Source organism: Anopheles aquasalis, chromosome X (assembly GCF_943734665.1).
Source record: "Anopheles aquasalis chromosome X, idAnoAquaMG_Q_19, whole genome shotgun sequence".
NCBI lineage: Eukaryota > Metazoa > Arthropoda > Insecta > Diptera > Culicidae > Anopheles > Anopheles aquasalis.
In genome coordinates, this window is record NC_064876.1 from 6,915,371 (window position 1) to 6,932,870 (window position 17,500).

Below are 17,500 nucleotides of genomic sequence, written 5' to 3' on the forward strand. Positions count from 1 at the left end.
CTCTCTCTCTCTCTCTCTCTCTCTCTCTCTCTCTCTCTCTCTCTCTCTCTCTCTTTCTAACTCTTTGGAAGGTTTGGGGAGGAGGAGAGGGAGGTGGAGTTAAGGAATCATATTCATCCATCTGATGGGCCTGGGCTGGACCATCCACTGTCCAGCCTGCCATCCTCCAGGAACTCTAGCGAGATCCAGTGCATTTTCCTTCAACCTTTTTTTTTTTAATTGGCATTTTGTGTTTTGCTTATGGCGGATTTTCTTCCCCGCGTTTTTCGTTCTCTTCCCACGCCCGGGTCCGGGCCCGCGGGCTCCAGCGCGAGGAATCCGGATTACGATTAATTACTTCGGGGCTAGCGAAGGCCGCCACCCCGCGCCACCCTTCCTCGTTGTGGAAGTAATTTTCCATGTTACCATCAGCTGCCGTGGCGTCCGTCAATTCATGTAACAAAAAGGAGCGGAGACCGGGTGGAACGGGGCGTGGGAGGGGAACTACTAAAAAAAAAACTGAACGAAAAATCCTCGGCCAGTCCAGTGTTTGCGCCAGTCAGGCCGTGAGGCGCGGCCAGCGTGCGTTGGCGCTGTCGCGCACACACCCTATTGATACGGCTCATCGGCTGGACCACCCTCGTCCCCTATTCCATTCCTTGTTTCCTTTTTGTCGCTCTCAAACCGAGATATAACGGAGAATCTGTGTTATATCTGCTGCTGCGACTTCGAACACTGCTAGCAGAGCCAAAAAAAAGCAACAACATAAAAGACAAGATGCCCCCCCCCCCCCTTCCCACCATTGCCCGGTTGCCGCCAGACTCACTTAAGCGGATTTCTACCTTTTCCTCAGGGGTGGTGGTGAGGGAGGCTAGGAATTTGGTATGGATTGTCGATGTTCTCTCTCTCTCTCTCTCTTTCTCTCTCTCTCTCTTTCTCTCTCTCTCTTCTCTTTCTTTTTATTTTTCTTCATTTTAATTTTCCTTGATTTTGATTTTGTACATTTATTTTTTCGTCCTCTAGGAATGGAATGCCGAGCCGAGACTCATGAGATGAGCTGTCAGAAGTGGTGAGTAGCGGTACGTAACGATACATAGAATTAACGGAATCGATGAGGAAGTCGGATCGGTGATCGATGCCACCAGTAGGCCACGGAGCTTGGCGCAGGGTTCAATCTTCCCCCCTATCCCCCGGCAGGCAGGCAGGCTGCAGTGTCCTTTTAGAACTTTGGAGAGCTTCGCGTGACCGGGGCGGCGTCATTAATGGTTTGAAATTAATTAAAAATCATTCAACCCATCGGAGTGAACAAGAAGCTAGGGGTCCTCGCTAGGCGGCCGTTCGGCGGCGATAACTATCGTCTCACTGGAATAGACGCCTTAATTTAAAGAACGGATCACTGTTGTGACCTTTTGTCAGCCACCATAGCATGTAGTTCTGCAAGAAGAACATGGAAAATTCACGTGATTACATGTTACATGCTGAACGGCGCGGCGTGTGGCGGCACTAGATTTTAGGCTGCTGTCACCAGTCAGAAGGACTCTGACGCTAAAAATACCTATCCTAACTGCACACTACTTTCCCTACCACGACCACGGCACTATCTATGAAGCCTGGAAGCTCCTTACGCTAGACAGTTGCTCGGCTATGCCGGCTGGTGTCCGAGTAGAGATACCTCGGAAAGGCCTCTTGGTCGGATCAGCGGGCTGAGCTTGCGCGTGGCTGACCCAGTATGAGAGCTGGGGTCTCTGAAACCTTCTGATAGGTTTCACACGGCACGAAGTGGCAGAACACTTCCCCGTGGCTGGATCTCGCGGCGGACTCCTAAAAAGAGCGGAGGTGAATCAAAACGCGACGACTGTTCGTTTCGACTTGTAACGCACGACACTTAGAGTTTATTGCTAGACCAATATTTATAACGAAAAACTTAACCTATTTCCCTACTTAACCTAAAAGATGTTTTACTAACTAACCGAAACGTCCGCGACCATTCCTCCATCCTCCTCTTCAGCGCGGACGATCGCCACCTCAAATCCCACCTCTGGTAGGTTGACGTCAACTCGTCCACGATGCGCTAACAGAGCTCGCTGATTGGTTCTACTCCGGGGTCGAAAGTTAAGGTGTTATCAAACAAGATGGCATGTTCGCTGTTTCGGCCAGCAACTCCAGACCGGGGGAAAACTTCTCCATCCCTTCCCGGGCGATCGTCCGGCCAGCGGAGCATCGCTTAGCCACTGTTTATCAACTGGCAGCGTTTTATCAACAACGTACGCTTGCGTCGACCCGGAACCATCATCATCGTCATTAGCCACATGGGCTCGCGTCGCTCTCGCTTTCCTTTGCGCATTTTGCCAACCTTCAGGCACCAAGTGCTGACATTCTTTCCTTTCCTACCAAGAGGTAATCATCGAAGCGCCCGAAAGCAGGCTGAGTCGGTGGTGAAGGGTGGTCGGGCCGCTTCATCCCCCCGCACTTATTGGAGCTTGATGACAGTCCAGAAGGGACGACCATCAAGCTTGCGGAAGGATGGCTTAAGGCCGGTACTGCTATATCTACCTATCCCTATCCTTAGTCTAGGCGCCTAGACTCCTGCAGAAACGGGACCGGTCATGACGCTCACAGGCGTTCATCGTCTACATCCGACGAATCCGGAGTCCCAGCGCATTTTTGTTATTCTAAATTTTGCAGGTCACCGGTGCTGGGAATTGAACCCAGCCCTGGAGCACTCGTGGCTCCAGGAATCCCAGGGACGGCGCTAAGCGGCGCCCACAAGGCCACACCCGGTGCCTAGCTAAAAATTGAAGGGAAAAAAAAACTATTCTACGCTGGGGCCCTAGCTCTGTCGACCGGGCCCTACAGCTTTTTCCTAAACTCTATTGCAGCTGCGCGATGTCGCGTCTTACGGCTGCTTTATTATGTTTGCCTGCTATCAGGGCTTGTTAAAATTTGTTTGGCGCTGTGGGCCGTGGTGCCCATTTTCGGGTCTTTGAAGAATAACGGTGGCTTGGTAGCCTATTTAGCGCTTTTCTGTGCGTTTTAATTCTAAACAGGGCGCTGATGGCCTGTATACACCCCTAAGGGCGTTCTAATCTAGCTAGTTAGTGGGAACGCACTTCCCTTGCCTGGGCAGTCGATGGCCCGTCCTATTCTAATGGCACTCTTTGCTTTCAGCTTTGGGTAGATTCCCGTATGTTGCCATTTTAACTTTAATGCATAAGTCTTTATTGACCAGAGCGCTTACCACATTCGCGCCCTTGATTGTTTAAGAGTTAGTTTCTGTTTACGCTGTTGTTCTTTCAACGTGTGTTAGTTAACATTTTGGATTGACTTACTTAGTGTAACAGGGACCAAAGATGCTGCTTCCGCGGCTACTGCTGCGGTCCTCTTCGATGAGTCATCACGTTACTCAGAATGCACTCGTCGAAGCTGCACAGTGATGATGGGTTATCTAACTTTGAAAAATAACTTGCGCCTCAGTGATGTCATTTAAACGATGACGCTGACTCTGTGGCGATGGTAGCTTTTCGGACGAAATTTCCGAAACGGGCGTCGTCGGAATCGTAGTTGTCGCCCGGTTGACATGTGTGGCACGATCGACGGTTTGGCTATCGAACATAGTGGTTCGCACATCCTTCATCTCGACGTTTCGACGATGGTCGTTACTCCCCGAAGGATTCGGGCGTCCGTTAGCATCTCGTAAGGGCGGGTCGCATTTGACGGCCAAGCGACAGCATCCCACTTCTTCGTCGTCGCCAGACTCGTAGGTGGCCCACCAATTGTCCGGAGTCCGTCGTAACGTAGTCATCTTTCCATCAACGATCTTCGCATTGAGCGCGTAGATGAAGTCACTCAATTATACACGACGAGGGGCATACGATCCGAGCCCATTAGTCCGGCAGGACTCGTCGATCCACAGGGTTTCTTTCTCAAAAATAATATTGAAAGGAAGCAGATATTTCGGATTATTCGGTTCTTAATGTTAACTAATTAAATCACTCTCTATCGGTTTAGTGGTTCGAATGCCTCTTCTCCTTGTTCAAATATGGAAGGCAAAGAGCTGACCCCAATGTTCGAACATAACGTGCACAGACGTTCGAAAGTCCTGCCCGCTATCATCTGGGTATCTCTAAGCGTTGCTTATTTCAACCAAACTCAAATCACTTCATCCACTCTCTCTTTCCGCTACATGATTGACCATTCGACCGTTCAAGTTTCCTTCTAGAGTTAATGTTTCTTATCCAATAAGTATGGATCTTACTTTTTTTTTTTTGAATAAGTTTACCTGTAATTACTTGTGAATGTTAATGATTGAAGAAAAAATAATGAAAGAAAATTAATCATCAGTTTAATCATAAAACCTCTTTAGTCTATTGACATGGACCTTCTCATGCTTATTACCGTTACGAATGACTATGGTTTGTTCGCTCGGCACATCGATCACCGTGTAGGGGCCACGCCACGTGTTCTGTAGCTTTTGACCCACTCCCATCGGATTGGCCTGAACTAGCACTTTGTCACCCCACATGGGCGACCATTCGTTGGTGCCTCTGTCGTACTTACCTTTACGGTGCACCTTTGAACTGACCAGGTTAGCCCTAGCTGCTTCGTGCATTCTCTTAAAAATATTCCTCATTTCGAGGGCATAGCTATGGTAATTAGCCTCTTGTAGGTCTCCCTTGTGTATTGACAACGGGAGCCGGGCGGCATGTCCGTATAACAACTCATGTGGGGTATACCCCGTCGACGAGTTTACCGTCGTATTATATTCAAAACTAAAATATGGGAGGAAATTGTCCCATACGTAACAGTCGCCCATGGCATACTGCCTTAAATACATCTTGAGCTCCCTATTGGCTCTCTCTACTAAATTGGCCTGTGGATGGTAGGCACTAGTGTTGATCTTCTTAATTTTCAAGATCTTACACACACTTTTCATCACTTGGCCCATAAAATTGGTGCCTTGATCGGTGACCAGTTCTTCCGGTACGCCGTGTCTGCAAATTACGTTTTCAACGAACGTACGAGCAACAGTGACGGCTTCTTGATTCTCCATCGCTGCCACTACCAAAAATCGGGTGAGATCATCTTGGATCACCAACCCATACCGATTTCCACGCGCGGTTTCGGGAAGCACAACTATGTCCATGAACACCTTTTCAAAAGGTTCCGACGCGGTGGTGGTTATTTTCATCGGAATGCGGTTGTACTTGCAGATCTTGTTCTTTTGGCAAGACTCGCATTTTCGTACATAATCCTCGACATCCCGTTTCATATTCTTCCAATGGTACACGGATGCGAGACGTTTTCTCATCCGTTTGGCACCAACATGCCCTCCTAGAGGGGCATCGTGAAATTCTCTCAGCAGCGTTGGTACTTCCTGAGGCTGCACCTCAATCCGCTCTGAGCTCGCATTGTACAGTGAGAAAACGAACCCAAATCGCTCTCCTAAAAACTGGACCATCTCGAAGACCTCGAACTGTCGGATCTTCTTGAACGATAAGATCGGTATCTCCTCATCGTCCGCGGCCACTTCTTTTAATAACGAGAGGCAGCGCTGAAACCGCTCCAAGAACACTTCGCTATTTACCAACGAGGTGGCTTTTCCATCCACAATCACCCCCATAATCTTTGCTTCGGGCACATGTACCACGCCTCGGGTTGTATAGTCCTTTAGCCCATGCGGTGGCACCCAAATTCTTGAAATATCGGCGTTAGATGTCCTGCTGTTCAGTATCACAATGCGATACCGGGTGGAATCGTCCACTATCTTGCGCACGAACTTAAGTTTGCGCAGATCGATAGTGTTCTCTGAGCGCGCATGTTTATATTGCTCGTACAACTCTTTAGCCAGCACGCGGTTGCCAACATCCTGTTCCTGTTCGATCGGTAGGTTCATGAGATCGGTGGTGTGCGAGTGTGAGTTCCCATTGTTTGGGTCAGAACCATTGCGAGCCTTTGGCTGGACCTTTACCGGTTCTGATTCAGTCTGTTGTTTCCTCCTTTGCGCTCGGGTCAACATTGCTACCAGCGGAGCCTCCTCCGTTTCTTCGGTAATATTTTTGGTCATATCGGCCGTGGGTATGCGTGACAAAAAATCCGCTACTAAGTTCTCGCTCCCCTGTTTATACCGTATGTCGCATTCGAAACCTTGCAATTTGAGCCTTAATCGAGTCAAAGTGGGTGAAGTTTCCTTCAGCCTCCAGATCGATACCAGCGGACGATGATCAGTGTAAACAATAAACCGCTGACCGTACACATAGTGACGGAAGTACGCGGCAGCCCACACAATCGCTAACAACTCCTTCTCGATGGTATGATACCGTTCCTCGGCTCCAACCAACGCGCGGCTTGCAAAGGCTATTGGCCTGTCCATTGTTTTCTCGTTGGACAGCACGGCGCCAATTGCATAATTGCTCGCATCGGTGGTCAGAACGAAGGTGTCAGCATAATTGGGGCGTACCAACAGCGGCTCGCTGACCAACGCGGCCTTGAGGCCCTCGAACGCGGTCTGACACTCGCGCGACCAATGAAATCTGACTCCCTTCTTGAGCAGATCATTGAGCGGTTTGCGCATGTTTGCGACTCTCGGTATAAACTTCGCGTAGAAGTTCACGGTCCCCAACACGGACCTGACCTGCCTTACCGTGGTCGGTGGTTTCAAGGTAGCGATTTTGCTGACGCTTTCCTTTAATGGCCTAACTCCATGCCGGTCAATGCGATGACCCAGATATTGGATTTCTCCGCGCAGTATTTGGCACTTCCGCGGCTCCAACCGCAAGTTGTGTTTGCGCAACCCGTGCAATACTTTCTGTAAATTCGCGTTGTGCTCGTTGATCGTGCGTCCGTAAACCACAATGTCATCCAAGTAAACCACCGCTCTAACATCAGGGATTTCGTACAGCACCGTGTTCATTAGCCGTTGAAATGTGGAGGGGCTGTTTCTCAGCCCCATCGGCATCCGGGTGTACTCATAGTGGCCATACGGCGTTGAAAATGCCGTCTTGGGAGCATCCTTGGGGTGAATGGGGATCTGGTAAAACCCCGATTTCAAATCCAACGTGGAGAAGAATTTGCTATCCCCCAGTGTGTCCAGAATTTCCGGTATCAGCGGAATCGGGTACACGAACGGTTTCGTGATCAGATTTAGTTCGCGATAATCGACCACCATACGAAACCGTTGAACGCCGTCATCGCCCAATTTTTTCTTTATGCACAGCGCCGGCGCATTCCACGGGCTATTGCTATGCCGAATAATGCCTTGCGCAAGCATTTCGTCGACTTGCTCCTTCACATGTTTCTTGGTGACTTCCGCGAAACGGTACTGTCGCTTGTGGATGGGCACTTCGCTCGAGGTTTCGATTACATGTTCGGCGGCATGGGTGTACGTAAATTCGTCACCTTCTATAAAAAATACATCACTGTACTGCCCTACTATTTGCTCCACTCTTCCGCCTTCATGCGGTAGATTTAGTGTGGCGAGCAATTCGGTCTGTCGCTTGTGACCCTGAACCTTCGCTATATTTCGAAACTCAACCGGATCACAGTCGAGATTTTCGTCAAGGTCCTCTTCCCGATACATCTTAGCATCATCTTCTTTTTCGTAATAATCTACCTTAGTTATTTTACTTTCTAGCGATCCTGAGGGGTTGAGATTTTTAACTCCATCCTCCTCGTTGATTACCTTCGCCACTGTCTCCGGCATGGCGACGGGCGTCTTATCTATTAGCGTTGTTGTGGGCTCCGTTATGACGGTTACAAACCCATAGTTCCTGGCCATCGCGGCCTGCATGGGCGGGAGGGTGCCTGCTATCTCGGAGGCCTGTGGGCTCGCGACCTCCTCTGGATAGAGAGTGACGAAGCCCTCCTTATAACTAATCTCGGCGGCATACCGCTGCAGAAAATCGGCGCCTATCATGCCTGGCAGGTCTAGCTCCTGAACCAGATGGAATTTGGCGGGGAAGCATAGTCCCTTTAGGTCCAAATTCATCTCGCAAACGCCCAACGTTTCGATGGTACGCCCGCTGATTCCTGTGAGGCGCGTCCTCTCCTTTACATTGAGGCCGCTCAACCCCATGCTGATGGCTTCCTTCCAGCGCATTAGGCTTACCGATGCTCCCGTATCTATGAGGAGCTCAACTGGTTCGGAGCCCCCCCTTACCGTCTTCAATCCTACGCTAATGAGCCCCATGCCTACGCATTTGAGCTCGTGCTTTATGTACTTCATATTACTTATGACCGGTGCTGCCACGGGCAACATCGGTGTACTGTGTGGTGTTTGGTAACTTACTCTAATAATTTCGGGTTGCCCAGGTGGTAAATTCTGATAGATTCGGGAACCATACGGTTCATGGTTCCCCGTTATCCGTTTTTTGAACACCCCTTGTCTGATTTTCCCTGCGTATGCATGGTTTGTCCCGAGTAGCCCGTCCCAGCGGGAGGCTGTGATCTCGGATACGATTGTTCGCCTGGGTACCACGGCGTATATTGCGGTTGTGAGGCGGAATGTGGGGGTGTGCCCAGGTGCGGCTGTGAAGCTATGTGTGGGAAATGAGTCTCGCTTGGTTGGGGGTAGAATGTACTGCTCCCCTGAAAACCGGGGTGCGACCGAGGGTAAGTATGTGCTCCGGGGTAGATCCACGGTAGCGGTCCACTCTGGTTCTGATAAACCGGATACTGAGCTGGGTACGACACCTCGGCATGGTACGGGTGACTGTAATCCTGGCGCGGTGTTTTATACTTTACTTCCGGCCAGGTATACGCACGAATGCGTTTAAAATAGCTCCTATCCGTCATTGGACGGCGCTGCATGATATGGTTTTACCGCCCCCAGCGCGGATTTCGGTCACACGAGACAATCAGAATTAAAACATGCTACACACTCACCGGGGGTTTTTTTTCTTACCCTGTTTACCTGGTGGCTTACCGTAACAGCTCTGCCTACTTGCCCCGCTGTGTTGCTGTTTTCCTCGCGACGACTTGCTGCGTTGACCGCTTTCGACGCTCCGCGGCTACGACTTCGCCGCTCGGCTTCGGCACGGCGGCGCGAATTGCTTACGCGGCTAAACCCCGACTCAAGGTTTTCGGCAAGCTATTCACACTGCTCGCCGCACAAGACTCATCACTTTTGCTTAACTATCACTAATGTCACTTAACTAACTTTACTTAACTGATTAAACACTCACTTATGGTCACTTAAACTTAACCAACACTACTGACTCACGGTGTCGTTTTCTTCACCCACTGGGCGAATACTAACAGACACGGGATGACGATAATCCCACCGCTGTCACCACATGAACGGCGCGGCGTGTGGCGGCACTAGATTTTAGGCTGCTGTCACCAGTCAGAAGGACTCTGACGCTAAAAATACCTATCCTAACTGCACACTACTTTCCCTACCACGACCACGGCACTATCTATGAAGCCTGGAAGCTCCTTACGCTAGACAGTTGCTCGGCTATGCCGGCTGGTGTCCGAGTAGAGATACCTCGGAAAGGCCTCTTGGTCGGATCAGCGGGCTGAGCTTGCGCGTGGCTGACCCAGTATGAGAGCTGGGGTCTCTGAAACCTTCTGATAGGTTTCACACGGCACGAAGTGGCAGAACACTTCCCCGTGGCTGGATCTCGCGGCGGACTCCTAAAAAGAGCGGAGGTGAATCAAAACGCGACGACTGTTCGTTTCGACTTGTAACGCACGACACTTAGAGTTTATTGCTAGACCAATATTTATAACGAAAAACTTAACCTATTTCCCTACTTAACCTAAAAGATGTTTTACTAACTAACCGAAACGTCCGCGACCATTCCTCCATCCTCCTCTTCAGCGCGGACGATCGCCACCTCAAATCCCACCTCTGGTAGGTTGACGTCAACTCGTCCACGATGCGCTAACAGAGCTCGCTGATTGGTTCTACTCCGGGGTCGAAAGTTAAGGTGTTATCAAACAAGATGGCATGTTCGCTGTTTCGGCCAGCAACTCCAGACCGGGGGAAAACTTCTCCATCCCTTCCCGGGCGATCGTCCGGCCAGCGGAGCATCGCTTAGCCACTGTTTATCAACTGGCAGCGTTTTATCAACAACGTACGCTTGCGTCGACCCGGAACCATCATCATCGTCATTAGCCACATGGGCTCGCGTCGCTCTCGCTTTCCTTTGCGCATTTTGCCAACCTTCAGGCACCAAGTGCTGACATTCTTTCCTTTCCTACCAAGAGGTAATCATCGAAGCGCCCGAAAGCAGGCTGAGTCGGTGGTGAAGGGTGGTCGGGCCGCTTCAATGCTACGGTCTCGGAAGACGGAATCACAGTCTGTAGCTCGTTTTCGGTGGTGCGAGAGCGGGCGCGCCTCTTAACATACCGCGTATTGTAGTGGTCCCCGTGGACGTGCCCGTTGCCATCATGCGGAAAAGCCGCACAGCAGCACATTTTTCGCGTGGAGGCTCAAAATTTGCGCTCGAAATTAAAAAAAAAAACAGCGCGTGTGGACAGGTGGATGCGTTTTTTTCCCCTTCGCACGAACGAGACAGGTGGAGAGATGAAGATGGAGCGGTTCCTTTCTAGCGAGCAATCAAGGACTTGTGTTTTTATTACGTGGCTGCGCAGTTTGCGGGCACGGTGCGCTCTCCGTAAAGTCGGATGAGTTCTACTTATGGTCGGTGCAAAAATAGAGTTAAAAGATGAGATGCGCGATACCTGCTGCCTTTTTCATAGCTTGCGAAGGTAAGGCATTATGAAGGCACACAAGTAATTGCACCAAAACCAACCATCCAATAGAGAGAAAAAAAAAACAGAAAATTTGATTGTGATCTACAGCCCCGCTATTTTTCTGTTTTAAATGCAGATTCCTAGTGTTGAGCTATTTGTTTTTTTTTGGTTCACCAGGAATGTCATAAAAACGATCACACACACATACATGCACACACGACATCGACGCTATGCTGGAACACTCATTAGTTTTCAGAATTTTCTTAGTTTTCGCCTCAATAAAGTGCAACCGATGCTGTAGAGCTGGCACAATTTGGATGTGGCTGTGGCTCGTGTCTATGTAATCCACAAGGAGCGCCAAGGAGGACAATTAACAGTTGGTGGCTTAGGACACTATCACTACACACAGTTTATGCCTATGGCCCATTGTGTCCGCAGACGTCGCGGCTACCGCGGAATTCGTTGTGGCTGGGCTCGAGGCGATGTACTGCATCAGTCAGGGGTCAGGAGCAGGCAAAACAGTCTGAAGATTGACAATCAATCTGAAGATTGCGTGCCTCACCTCTCGCATTCTGGCCCGATACATGGCCCGGTGCAGTTTAGGCGGTTTTTGGTTGACGTTCTTGACGTTATAGTACGCTCGAGACCAAAACAGGCCCGGCCTTGGTCTGAGAGCACCCGCGCGCCAATTGTTAGAAGTCCTCAAACCTCAAACTATGCCAACGAATGTTCATTCCTCCTCCACCTCTTCCCTTCCTTTGTGCAGTGCAGAAAAGAGATGCGATCGGTATCGTCATCGGCTCTGTACGCGGAATCGTCACCTTAACCGTGTTCCCATTAATGGTTCCGCTAAATCACTCTTTTTTTTTGTTGCTTTTTTGCTCTTCCACTTTGCTCCCTTCCGCTTCCACGTCATCATTTGCGCTTCCCGGCCATTGCATTGCGGTCGCTTGCTCACATGCAATTGGTTGTACCTCGCAGGAGCAGCAATAGTTGCTTCAGTTTGACCAACACCCATTGCTTTACATTGCTAGCAGTCTCTCTCTCTCTCTCTCTCTCGCTCTCTCTCGCTCTCTCACTCTGTCACTGGACACAGGTCCACCACACCACAAATCCTTTATTGCCAGCGCGAGAGGACCACACAACTATCCTCCCAACCCCACGCGTGAATGGAAAGGGAGGAAAAGGAGAATTTCCATTCGTTTTTCCGAGGGCCCCTTCCTTTGTGGCACCAGTTGCTCTCACCGCGCGCACCGCAGTGGTTCACAACAGCCACCACAGTGTGGCCCCAAACCCTCTCTCTCTCTCTCTCTCTCTCGCTCGCCGTGTGCGACCGAGAGCGAATGAGCGATGTGAGCGAGCGCACCAACCGGGACCATCGCCCATTGGGCTGTCTGGCTCGCTGGCTCACCGAGGTGTGTGCAGCTGACCCCCCACCGACAGAGCTGATAACAGAGCTGCTGCTGCTGCTGCTGCTGGAGCATCTGGAGTAACGCCTTCCAGCGCGTTCGCCATCGGACGCTCTCTTTCTCTCTCGGGCTATGCTTTCGTTTTGCCATCTCATTGCAACTCTCTCGCGCTTTTTCTCTCGCTCTTGCTCTCTCTCTCTCTGGTGGGGCGATAGCAGCAGCAGCTCAGAGGGCGGCTCACTCATTGAGCGGAACGAGCTTTCAGGATCCAGGATTCTTCTGCTTCCCGGTTTTTCACTCGCTGTCCTTTCGTGCTCCATCTTCTTCGTTTTCTTCTTCGTCTTCTTCTTCTATTTCATCTGCTCTTCCTCTCCGTTTTGTTCCTCGTGCAGAGCACCGCAGCTCGAGCTGCTCCAGGGCAAGACCATGGATTCGAGGTCCTGCTTTGCAGCCTTGGTCATCCTGCCGCAGAGGAAAAAAAGAAAAATCAAACGAACGCGCGCTCGAGAGCGCGAGAGAGAGAAAACTGGGGCTTTGCAGCCGTCCGGGGCGTTGCGTTGCAGAAAAACAAAATGGACGACCATGGCTCCATCGACCATGGCACAAGCATATCGAGCCAGCGAGCCAGCCAGCGATAAATGATTGTTGCGTTGCATCGTGTGTACAATTAACAAAACCCCGGTGCAAAACTGTGCACCAGGCATCATTATTCTCGGGGAGGGGAACTGCAAGTCCGTAATATTTGAGGCTCTGCAATTGAATCAATAACAAACTCGGTATAGAAAGCCACAAATCAGCTCACCAAAAACACCAACAGCTGGTTGCTGGTGGCACCGAGAATCAGGTTCAGCCATTTCACATTAAAGTCAGCGGCAGCAAAAATCGATTAACCATTACCCAGGCACACGCCGTGCACAAAACACAAAAGCAACAAACAACAAACAAGTAAGTCAGAAGAGTGCCCCGAGAGGACCTTCCGCAAACCACAACTTGCCTTCTCTCTCGACACTCTCTCGTCTCTCTCTCTCTCTCTCTCTCTCTCTCTCGATCTCTGTCTCGAATTGGCTCGACACAAAATTTAACGCATCAGCTGATCCCTCCCTCGCCAGGGTCCGTTATTAGTGTCGCCTTTGGGGCGAGAGGTGGAGGGTTGAAGAGCCCACCCAGCGCGATATGACATCGTCTGCGGCGCGCGAGGCACCGCAAATGCGCACAAAACTTTACAGACTCCTCCGCGTGTCATAATTTGCCGACAGGGGGAGGGTTGTTGCCGAAACACAGGGGGTTGAAATTGATCGCCCCGTTCTTCAGCAACCCCCTCTACGCCCCCCCCCCCCCCCCAACAAATCCTGCTCAGTCAAAAGTTTGGCCGTTAAAATTAAAAACTTTCACCGGCAGCGGTGGCGGCGCGGGAACTTTACCTCCCGGCTCCGGCAGGAAACGCATAAGGAACGAAGGAGTGTATTAGGGGTAGCAACGGGGGGCAAGAGGGGGGGGGGGGGGGGGGTAGTTACCCCAGGTTTGCCGGCGATCAGATGATGCGTCACACGCCGCTGGCCGTGGGAAAAGTGTGCCGCGTGAAAATCGGCACGCACACACTCTCTCATTGAAGTCATCAACCCTTCCAGCACACCCCTCCCCCCCCAACCGATTTGAGTGCTCTCAATGAGGAGGGAAGCGCTGGACGCGGTGAATGCGTGTGCGTAAGTCCCTGAAAAAAAGGGGGTCATATCGGGGGACCTGCACCCTCTCTCAGCCCCATCGCAGGGGTGCGGCGAGGGATGTGGAGGGAGTGCAGCCGGAGGAACTGACCCAGTGACAGCGTCCACCTAGCGTCTAAGCATCATAATTATCACCTTCCTGATGGCCGCAACTGAGTTTTCGCTAGTGCTGTTGCATGCGCAGGTCACAAAATCCCTACCAGGGATGGTCCCTACCACCCCCACCAACCCCCTTGCACGGCTGTCAGCCCTTCGAACCGGCCCTCGGCCATGGGTTTGAGCCCAAATTATTCCCACCAGTCCCCAAAGGACGAAAGACATTACCAGCCACCGGGGCCACCGGTGCGGGGTGTGTAGGACGTCAGCAGCAGCAGCAGCAGCAGCCCTTAATATGCCCGCCATCGATTTTCGCGTAAAACCAGAGTCCGCGTGTGGAAAGTCGTGCGTCGTGGTGTCAAGGAGAGTTTCCGGGGGGGGGGAGGGTGGGGCATGATGGCAGTTTGGCGAACAATTTCACTGCGCGGCGCGCGCCAACAAAATGGCGTCAAAGTTTTACGGACCCAACCTTGAAAAGTCCGCTTCCCCCCCCCCCGGTTTCCCCTGCTGCTTCTGCCAAAGTTCCTTTCTTCCGGGGCACCAACACCAGCACCGCCAGCCTCTTTATGATGGCCGTGATCGTGAAGAAAGTTTTGCCACACCCACCCCGCCCCCCCCCCTCCCCTAGCCGATCCGAATGAACTTAAATTAGCGGCAACTGAAGTTTTGTGCGCCAGATTTAAAGATAGCCCAAGCACATCAGCGACCGGCACCCGACCAACCTGGTAATGGGGTTTGTTGACGCGCCAGGCAGTCGCAACCGGAAGTGCAAGCCGCTTGAGAGATAGAGAGAGAGAGAGAGAAAGAAAATTTTAAGAGCTGCAAGGGGCCCTTGAATGGTAAACTCAAACAGTTTTTGGCAGCCCTTAAAGCGCACGAGGGTTCGTTGCTTGTGACACATTTCGGCCCATGTTACCATGTTCTGAGAGGGGGTGGCTCCATCTTAGAGCTGGCGTATGGCGCGTGACTCATTAAACAGCAGCAGCAGCAGCACGCAGATCGCTCGCAGAGGAGTTCCCGCACCGCAGACACAGATAGATCTCGATCGATCGATTGATCAATCGATCGGCGACGGTGCCGCGATTATCGATTTAGTAACGTACCATTTTGCAGGGCGGCGTCGCGGTGCGGAAAATGGGTCAAAGTTATCAAGGCCGCGCAAAAGAACTTCTCTCTCTCTCTCTCTCTCTCTCTCTCTCTCTCTCTCTCCCGAGGGATAGTTCCACTGGAGAACGAGGAGGTGGAGGAAAGGACTCCGGATCCAGGTCACCCTCCCCCGGGGGTAGGTTGGCAGAAAGGGGTGAGATGTTCGAAGATGAGGGGTCCGCGGGGGAGGGGGTTGTTGAACAAAATTATAAGAAAAGTTTATCCGAAAACACACAGACACACAGGGAGAGAACTTCCGAACAGAGAGGGAGAGTGACGAGGTGTCCAGGGGATGCGTGAGCTCGTGAGGGAAGTATTGTTGATGGGTAGGGGTTGCGGGGGGGTGGGGGTAGGGGTGCTTTGTAAGTTTGCCAGCCGGGGTAGCCGCGGCTGTTTTGGCAAACTTTGGCGACGGTTTCCAAGGGGGGTGGAGGAGGGGGTGCGTGAAATGAGGCACCCTCTTCCCTCCTCCCTCCCTACCGGGAGATTCATTCAAAAGGAACGTTCAAAAGGGCACTGACTGTTCAATGAGTCAAAAGTGGCAAATGGCCAAAGGAGCATGCGACATGCGCACCAACCCTCTGCGTGTGGTGGGGGTGCAACACCCAACAACAACAACAACAACAACAACAATAATAAGCAAGCAACTTCAAGTCCCGCCAAATCAACGCAAGACGCAGACAAGAGCGAGACACCGATCGGCATGCAGTGGTATCGTATGACGCATGATGCGATCAGGGGGGAAACCAATAACCCTTACCACCACCACCACCACCACCACCAGTAGTAGCACCCCTCTCTGCAACCTCTTTCCCCCATTTTTGCTGATGGGATGCGATGCGGCTGCTGAGCGCATTCGAGCCAAACAACGCGATAAATCATCAGCCACTCAACTGGCCACCGCACCGGAACGCACAGTGTCTGCGTGTGTGTCTGGGTGTGTGTGTGTCTGCGTGTGTGTGTTTATGGCTGGACAAAAGATTTTTATGACCTTCCACGTGTGATTCGATTCGACGGTTTCGATTGCATCTCATTTGCCCGGGGGGGGGGGGGGGGGGCAGGATTCCGGGATGCAGAGCGAGGGGGTTGTCCACCCTCCCGTGCGTGCTAATTCACTGCCACTCGAAAGTCGATGCTGCTGGATGCTGGTCGTGCGGTCCCGTGTCGTCGGCTTCGCTAACATGTTTATGACAAATTCGATCCCCTTACGGCATCCCCCCCGCCTCGAGGCGGGTAAGGGATGGGACTCGTTCCGGTCAATGGAACGCAACAGTGACCGCCAGTCGCCGCTTCCCCGCTGCTTTCTTCCAAACCCCGGGGGAAAAAACGGGGGACGGACGGACGGACAACAATGCCCATCATCACAATGCCGTGATATCATTCTCGACGGAGAAGAAGAAGATCCGAAGCGGGAAGCAGGAAACCTTAACCCCCCCATTCCGCGCTATGACAGTAGCTAACGGGAGGGTAGCTGCCGTGGCAATGGCTCGTAAATAATAAATTCAATTCCATCGCTAGGAGCATCATTGGCCCGGGCCCCATTGGTCAATGGTCAAGGCAGAAGGGGTTTCTAAGGGTGGGACGGTCAGCTTGGTGGGGGGGTGGAGGGAGAAAGCACAGCAAAAAGAAAGCGCCCGGACGAGGACGACAAGGACGACATCTCCATTTTTTATTGATCTCCATCCCGCCGACACCCCGCCGACCGACCGTGTGAGTTCCCATCCAGGGAACACGGGATCCGGAGAGGGCCAGGCAGAATTGGCGCATTAGTTCCGTTCCGGTTGACCAAAAAAGGGTCCGCCCTTCTCACCGCCTCCTTCTTCTTCTGCTCCTCCTCCTGCCGCCGCCGCCGCCGGTTTGCTCCAGCCTAGGGTTGAGGACGCACACCGCAAGGGGTGGTCGGCAGTGAGGGTTGTTGGTCGGAAGCCGGAAATGATATCAATATAGATATTCTTTTTTTATTGTTTATCTGTTCTGTCGAGATCGCTGCTTGAAAAGGGGAGGGGTGGCATGTCAGGGGGTGCTAGTGTGGCCTTGGACCACTTGATGGCGCGACTGGCAAAGCGACATCGTGGATAATGGTCGACACGACCGTCGCTTCGGCATCCGAGCTCAGCAGAGTCAAGCTGACGGGGCCTTCAGCGCAGTAGCGTTGTTTATGATAAGAACAAGAACACGGGCTGGCCAGTGCTGAGCTCTGATCAATCAATTCATTTGCCTCCTCCTTCCGTTATTCTAGCACACCCTGATGGACGCGGGTGGCGTTCGGAGTGTTTCTGCTTCTGGATAGAAAAAAGGAAGAGAGTGGTGCTCGTGAAAGGATGTGGCGGCCATCGCTCGTTGTTTACGTATGTACGCGGCTTGGAGAGAGTGTGAGAGAGAGAGAGAGAGAGAGAGAGAGAAAGAGAGAGAGAGTGAGATAGAGAGAAAGAGTAAAAGAGTGGGGGAGAG